General features: G+C 39.8%; 1 long non-coding RNA gene across 2 annotated transcripts in view; it reads right to left on the bottom strand.

The window, feature by feature from the left end:
• Positions 1-575: 575 nt before the first annotated feature.
• Positions 576-8,585, bottom strand: part of LOC138147490 (uncharacterized) — a 59,308-nt gene continuing 51,298 nt past the window's right edge. Inside the window, exons 2-3 of one of the 2 annotated variants that reach the window (XR_011164822.1) lie at positions 3,701-3,937; positions 576-1,332 (exon numbers count right to left, since the gene is read on the bottom strand). This is a non-coding gene — a long non-coding RNA (uncharacterized lncRNA). The remainder of the gene's footprint in view (positions 1,333-3,700; positions 3,938-8,585) is intronic. The other variant, XR_011164821.1, reaches the window with a different exon arrangement.

Genomic DNA, 8,585 nt, shown 5'->3' with positions numbered 1-8,585 from the left:
GAGCAGGGCAACATCTAGTGGTGAGCCACATGTCCATGAGTGCAAGAAGATGGAAAGTGTGTAAGAAGAAGAGGTTTAAGACAAAGAATAGTTAATGATAGAATAGAGGTATCAGAAGGCATGATGCAAAGAGGGCAGAACAAGATGGAATCAGGAGGGGTAGAGTTAAGGTGGTTGAGATGAGGGATTGGGGGCAGAACAAGATGGAATCAGGAGGGGTAGAGTTAAGGTGGTTGAGATGAGGGATTGGGAAATGGTAACAAGATAAGGGCGAAACTTTTGCCTAGGCAGCCTACAATGGTGAATTGCAGGATTCAGAGAGGAGTAAAAACAAACAAATAAATAGATAAATAAATAAAGTAAAAATCTAATTAGTTTGAGAGAGCCACTTATTAAATTTTCAGTGTGAATATTTACACCTGAAATCATAAAAGCTACTAATCAGGGCTTGATTTATTGTTTTGTTGGCTGTCTAGACTTACTAAAGTTGTAGAAGAAATAATTAATGATGTGGATTAAACTTAAAAGTATATCATGCATACAATTTCTTTTGCTGGAGAGTCAGTTACTAAACATTTGCCATTTAGAGAGTTTATTAGACATAAGATGGTGTATTTTTTCATCTTTCCTCTTTTCTCCACTTCAATTAAACCAAATTTGTCCCATGTGCTAGAATTCCTATGTATAGCTCTGGTGACTGATAAATATATTTTTAAATAGTATTTTTTTTCCAATTATATGCAAAGACAATTTTTAACATTCTTTTTTTTAATAAAATTTTGAGTTTCAAAATTTCTCCCTCCCTTCCTCTCTTCTCCCTCTCTAAGATAGTAAGCAATTTGATGTAAGTTATGTATGTGCAATCATGTAAAATATATTTCCATATTACTCATGTTGTGAAAGAAGAAACAGAACAAAAGAACCATGAAAATAAAAAGAAAGTGAAAATAGTCTTCTTCAATCTGCATTCAGAGTCCATCGGTTCTTTCTCTGGAGGTGGATAGCATTTTCCATTTATGAGTCTTTTGGAGTTATCTTGGATCATTGTATTGCTGAGGAGAACTGAATGATTCATAGTTAATCATCGCACAGTGCTGCTGTTACTGTGTACAATGTTCTCCTGGCTCTGCTCACTTCACTTTTCATCAGTAACTGATAAATATTGTAAACAAAAACTTCCGTTTGAAATTGAAAGTATATCAGAATCAGAGCCTCTGCAATTGTTGGCTTATGACTAGATGAGCCTGTATACATACGGCCAACCAGACCAAATCAGTTGCTGTAGGTAGACATAGACAAAAATATCATCTTGGTTGGAAGTTGTCTTTTTACCTGGTGGGGAGAGAGGGAAACAAGCAAATTAAAAAAAAAAACCCAAAAAACAAGTCTCACATATCTTCATCATGTCATTGGAAAATAACCCTTGTCTGGTTGGGGGAAGTGCTATTGGAGTCCAGTAGCAGATATCTTCATGTTTATGCTAATATTCATGCTGGGTAGATAATGATAAGTCTTAGAAATGTGGACATGACTTCCTGATGGGGAGCCTGGAAGGCCCAGATACAGGAGCCACGCAAGGGATTAAGGTGAGGCAATTTAAGATCTGGGGGAGGAATAACAAATATAAGACTTTATTGGAAAATAGAATTTTTAAAAAAACATGAAAAAATGGAGATTTAAAGTGAAAGCAAAATGGTTCTGGAAATTTGTCTTGGGATTTATGTAAGAAAAGAAAAAAATGAACTCTGTGTAATTTCACTGAGCAGAGAAACAAATGAAAACTCTGGGCCCAGAGTCGGAGAGCTACTTGGAGTACAAGGTAGTTTCTGCATTCTTGGTGGTGGACCCTCTGGTGCTATTCTGAATGGAACGCTTAAGTGGGATGAATACACAAAATAAGCAAAGGGGAGAGCCATGGATGCTATGCCATGACCTTAGAGGGAGAAGTTCTTCCTCCTGTTCCCTGAAGTAGTGGCATAAAGTTGTCAAGGTGGTAGAATTAATTGACTTATCTTCTACCTTGAATGAAAAAGCATTTAGTGAGTGTTTTCTATGTAGGGAAGGGGGCAGGCATTTATATAGACCTACTACATGGCAGGCCTATACTAAGTGCTTTAAAAATATTCTTATTTGATCTTCATAACAACTCGGGGCAGAGGGGGAGGTAGGTGCTGTTATTATCCTTAATTTACTGATGAGGAAGCAGAAGCAGACAGAAGGTAAGTGACTTGTCTAGGACCACATAGCTAATAAGTGTCTGAGTCCATGTTTGAATGAAGGTCTTACTAAGCCTAGGTCCAGTGCTCTATCCAAGGTTCCACCTTGCTGTGTACTATGTGCCAAGCACTGTATTAAGATTAGGGGGCACAAATACAAAAAGTGAGGACCATCCTCACCCTCAAAGAACTTGTATTCTAGTTCATTCTCTTTGGAGGTTCCCCATAGCCCATTTCATCATTGCCAGTCAGTAATATAGGCAATGTACTGGGCACTGTAGAGTTTTACAAAGGAAGGAGAGGATTCAGTGTCTGTCTCCAGAAGGAGAGGCTAAAATTCAATAGGCTAGATGCTAGAAATACAAATGGAAAATATAGGAAGACGCAAAAGAGAAAACATCTAAACCGGTATGTAAGAAATCCCTGCTAACCAGAGTGCTTGCTCAGGGATGGCTGGATCAAGTTGACTGGACAATTGCTTCTTTTTACTGCTGTCCAATACTGGGATTTTAATGACTACCAGCGGGGCTAGCCTTATGTGAATGCACAAAGTGCATCAGAGCTGGAAGGGTCTCTAGGGATCATCTAAACCAACCCTCTCGCTTTACATATAAAGAAATTCAGGGATAGAGGAGGCCTATAGAAGAATGATGTCGGGAGCCCTGGAAAAACACCATTCCTTCACTCAGTGGTGCTTGAAATATCCTTAGCAGAGGACAAAGTCTTTTATTCTACAATTAGAGAGAAAGCTAAAAATCTCTGTTACCCTGGTAGAGGTTATACAGTTATTTAATTCTGCAATTTAAATAGGTATAATTGATTGATATAAGATCCTTCCTGAAAGCAAGTTTTGATAGAAAGGAGAGAAGAGGGAGCATTAGGATTCTGTGTAGATAGAGATAAGGGAGAAAAAGGTGATACGGGGGATGGGAGCAAAAAGAGGGAGGCTAGGGTCTGTGAAGACAAACATCAGGTATTTCACAATGTTACCTTTCCTGGATCCTGATACACAAATCAGATAGAAGCAATCTTAGGCCAAGGAGAGTGAGAAGGCATTAAAATTTATAAAGTGACTTAGAAAAATTGCAGTTTAAGGGATTATAGGATTTAAAGCTGAAAAGGGGACTCAGAGATCATTTAGTCCAACCCCTCTTTTACGTATGTAATTCAGGGTCCTCTGCAATTATGGAGCCCCTGGCTATCTCAGGTCCATCAAGATGTTTTGGACAACCTTAATTATGCAAATATAACCTAAGTCCCCATCCTATGGCAAGGACACTTTCTATTTATAGAACATGCTGGAAGCAAGTCAAATAGCAAAGCATTTAATTCAGACATAAAGAGTAAGGGGACACAAAGGAAAATAAATGGGCAGCAGAATCTTTTGCAGCTTGAACTACCCCCCCCCCCCAAGGTAATTTATATCTCAGCATTAGCATCTGCTATAGCCCCATAGGTGTAGAGATTTTCCTAGGAGATATTACCAGGATGTTAGTTCTTTCCATGTTCATTAGATCTGGATTCTCCTCCTCCATAATCTCTGAAGACTGAACTCATGGAGCATAGGTTGCAATGCCAGCATCACTTGTTTAGAAAACCACATCTCTTGGCATCACCAGAGCAATGGTATCCTCTGCTTGAGGGGTGACTTTTTCCAAAGAGAGTACACTGTTCCAAGGGCCTGAGGCTTGGTTATGCTTGTACATGGGTCTTAAGGGGCCCTTTTGGGAGGGATGGGAGAATAGGGAGTCAAGCGGTTAAAAGAAAATACCCCTAAAATACAGTACTTAGTTTTTCAACATGTAATTTGTATTTTCCCAAGACTTGAGAGGAATTATAATTTCAGTCCTATAGGGCAGGAAGTAGGAGAAAGGTGGACAGGAGGGAGGCAGAGGATTGAGAGATGATGGATAAAACATACGACTCTGGAATCAAGATTTGGAGCTAGATGAGATTTTGGAGGTCATTTGGTTCAAACCTTTCATTCTTATAGATGAGGAAACTGAGACCCAAGGAAGTTAAGTGACTCACCCAGGGGCATAAAGGTAGAGACAAAACTAGGATTTGAATTCAGGGCCTTTGATTATAAATGCACAGTGTTATATTTCTACCTGGCCTCACTCCCTACCCAGCCTAGTGCTTGGAATCCTTATAGGAAAGAATTCCTCCATATCAAATAGGGAGGAAAAAATAGCAAAAGAGATGTATAGTTTTTTTGTTCACTCTCTTGTTTCATTTTCTTATATTGTATGTGTTGGGTGGGAAGTTTATTTCTAACATTTTATATAAGACCTTAGTATTTGCTAGCATAATTTCTTTTAATATACTTTTCCCCACCTTATATTTCCATTGGTGTGTGCATGTGTATGTGTGTGTGAAATGTATAAATCATCAAGAATCTAGGTCCTGAGAAACTACCACTGGGGCAGCTAAATGGTAAACGGTGGTTAGGGTATCGGGTTTAGAATCAGGAAGACATGAGTTCAAATCTGGCCTCAGACACTTACTAGCTGTGTGACTCTGGGCAAATCACTTAACCCTGTGTGCCTCAGTTTCCTCATCTGTAAAATGAGCTGGAGAAGAAAATGGCAAACCACGACAGTATCTGTGCCAAGAAATGCCCAGATGGGGTCACAAAGAGTCAGACATGACTGAAATGACTGAAAAACCATAAAGGAAGAACAAGGACCCAGAAACTGCTGCAGCTCTATCTCACTGGCAGCATTTTCTCCAGAAGATGGAAGGTATGTTAAGGATCCAGCTGTTCAGTGCTTCTTCTCTTTCCACCTCCCTTAACTCTTAGAGATAAGGAGAGGAAGTAGGTGAGAGATATCTGAATAGAGGTAGAAGACTGAGTGTTTTCTCCCCTCTTCCTGTCCCCCAGAGAGCCCTTTAATTTAGCTTTTAGTCTGTTCTAAAAAGGACAGCATGTCAATGCCTGGAACACAGTAGCCACTCAATAAATGCTTGCTGACTTTTTTTTTAGAAGAGGATTTGATAGTTGCTTGATTGCTGTTTCAAAGAAGAGATAAGTAAGTATTTTCGAGAGAAGCTACAGGGAGACATTTTCCTCTCAAAAGGGAAAATATAGGAAATATACCATGGAATATGTTACATCACCATCTCTTAGAACCAGCGCTCCATTCACTTTTTCATCATTCTCACCCTCATCTTTGCTAGGGTGGTGGCTTCAGCACTTTGAATTCACCACATTCAGGTGAGACATCTTAAAAGCCTAGGTTCAAATCCTCCTGTCAAACACAGTGGGTCTGTAACAAAGGAGAGCACAACAGGTATCTCTAATTACTAAAGAACTATACGCGAATGCTCAGCTCTGAGGATCAACTGAGATTGTGTATGTAGAGCACTTTTTTGGGGAGGGCAATTGGGGTTAAGTGACTTGCCCAAGGTCACATGGCTAGTTTTTGTGTTAAGTGTCTGACACCAGATTTGAATTCAGGTCCTCCTGACTCCAGGGCCAGTGCTCTACTCACTGCGCCACCTAGCTGTCCCTGTAGAGCACTTTTTACCCAACTTTTAGGTGTTACATAAATTTCATTTATTAGAAAGAATAGCCTTAGTGCTTGTAGTAAAATTTTACCCCAAACTCCAAATAGATACTTGATAAAATGCAAATTCACATGACCTTGAAGCACTGTCATACTGACTTTAAAAGTCTACAGGCTTTGTTGAGAACTGCCTGGGACTTCAAGGGCTTATCACCTGCTACTACAGTGATTCCAGCTTCAGATTTATTTCTCAGGGAGCACAGAAGAGAATGGTAGACATGGCGAGGTAGAGGTGAACAGAGAGCTGGGAGGGGTTAATGGCCATCAGGACCTCGAGTTCCTGAGGTATCAGAAGGAGTGTCCCATTGGGGAAAAAGGGTAAAGAACTGAGAGTTAGGGGATGGGCAGTCAAGGCAAATTTAACTCAAAGTAGAATGTAAATTTGTGGAGGGCAAAGACTATGTCTGTGTGTGTGTGTGTGTGTTTACATCTCCAGCAGATAGCACAATACTTTGGACTTTGGGGGGTATAGGGAGAGTTAACTGGTAGGTATGTAGAGCTCTCATTGTAGGAATTCTTTCAATCATGGCAGATCAGCAACTTTTCTGTGACTTAGCATCTTAGAAAGTTGCTGTGGGGCACTGAGAAGTTAAATGATTTGCTCATGGTCATCCAGCTGGTGTATGTCAGAAGAACTCAAACCCAGAGCTTCCAGATTCAAAAACTATCTGATCTTTCATAGATGTCAAACACATGGCCATGAGATAAGCAATGTCCCAAGTGTAGCTGAACCAGATTAAATTGGAAAATATCTGACAAAATAAAGAAAAAATCATTAAAACATAAGCAATATTACATTTTTAAACTAATTCAAATACACAGTTCATAGGGATCCTTGTGTACAGTTTAGTGGCCCTTATTTCTATTCAAGTTTGACAGTATTGCTTGACAGTATATCTCATGCCATAGTAGATGCTACTCATCACAAAGTGGCTTCTTGTTATTTGAATTGAATTAAAGTTAGATGAAACAGGAGGCAGCAAGACCAAATTTCACATGGCTCACAATTTTGTCCAAGATGGTTTCTGAATGGCATCCTTTACCAACTTGGCTGTCTCCTAAGGATCTTCTCAGTCTTTAAGGGTCCCAGTCCAGAATTTCATGCTTGGCCACTTTGGCCTTCCCTTCAGAAGGTATCATCAACTACTCGTTGTGGGGCTAGGGGAAAAGCATATAAAAAAAGTCCCTGATGTCTAGAGTCCAGAACAGGAAGGAAAAAATTTAAAGTGGAAAAGCTCAACCGAAGTGGTGGACTTTAGCTCTGTGTAGTGTTCCTGCCCTATTGACTGCTGGCTATACTGATGAGATTGAATTAGAAGAGACAATAGCTGTACAAAGGCCTGAGGTACCACTGGCAAGAGAATGTGTCCCTTCTACTTGCAAACTGACTCCTGAAGAAAAATTGCAAAAGATAAGAAAGGACTTGTCACTTGAGGATTTCTGGACCTGCTGAGTCTCATGCAAATAGAAAGCTTAAGTTATAGAATTCTTATTCCTCTCATGATGTGGGGGGATAGGGAGAAGACAAAATCTTGCATAGTTCTGGATTTTGACTTCCTAGTCCTTACTTGACAATGAAACTACCCAAAATATCCTTTGATGACTCATTTCATGTATCACTTCCATCTTTCTTCCTTTTCTGTCCTCTCTTTATTCCTCCCTCTCTCTATGGGAGTTGGTTACTTTCTCAGTGACTGATAAGCCAGGAGGGTGGTTAGACCCAAGCAGCATAATTACTTGTTCATTACTCTATTTTCAACACTTTCACTCTCCATAGGGAATTTTGTAATTGGTACTGCCCATTTCTAACCCTAACCCTCACTGGGAACTTTTGTCCTCACATCTTTTCTTGCTTGAATACTTCTACCCTAGTAACCCTAACTAGCCTAATTAACTCCACATTGAGATTGGAACATGTTTTCATACATTTTCAGAGAAGCTAAATAATTTTGTACATATTCATACACACAAAAAAATATATCAGTGGCAGATCTAGGACTAGATTTTACTAAGAAGTAGAGATGAGGAAGGAGGACATTCTAGGCAGTAGGACAGCCTGAGAAAGGAATAGAAATAGGAGAGGGATGTCATGTGTGGGGGAGAGTAAGAAGAAAGTACGTTATAAACCTTAAATGGCCAGGTCACTATCAGAGACATGAAGAGGGTCTCTCCTTCCTCACAGAGGTGGTAGTTGTAGGAGCAGTCTTGCAATTGTATTAATGGTAGTACTAGCAGCAATAGTAGCAGTTGTTAGTAATAGAAGTAATAGTTAATGGTAGTAGTAGTAGTAGTAGTAGTAATGGTAGCAGTAGCAGCATCAGTTAGTAATAATAGTAGAGGCAGCAGCAGTTAGTAATTTAAGTTGTAATAGCAGTGATAGTAGTAATAGTAGTCATAAAAGCAGCATTAACGGTAGTAGTAATAGCAGTAGTACCAGTAGTAGTGGTGGTGGTAAAGAAATGAGATGATGAGAAGAAGAGGAGGACAAAGAGGAGAAGTTACATTTGTATAGCACACCTCCACCCAAACACACTTCTAATACTCTGGATCCTCCCATATTTTGTGGCCCCATCAGCATGCAAATCACTTAGCAATAGACAAATGACCTGAGAGTCAGACATCCCAGATCAAATGGTTTCTATTTCTGTCACTAAGTAGAAAAAGAAGCAAAATTTCTTTCTGCTATTCCTTTTCCTTGCCACTCTCCCACTGTGTTCTTTCTCTCTCTCTCTCTCTCTCTCTCTCTCTCTCTCTCTCTCTCTCTCTCTCTCTCTCTCTCTCTCTCTCTCTCTGTCTCTCT

The sequence above is a fragment of the Petaurus breviceps genome, unplaced genomic scaffold (assembly GCF_028583685.1).
Source record: "Petaurus breviceps papuanus isolate PSGF00001 unplaced genomic scaffold, PetGlider_PUasm1.0 90792, whole genome shotgun sequence".
Classification (NCBI taxonomy): domain Eukaryota; kingdom Metazoa; phylum Chordata; class Mammalia; order Diprotodontia; family Petauridae; genus Petaurus; species Petaurus breviceps.
This window is presented reverse-complemented; position numbering and strand designations above follow the sequence as displayed.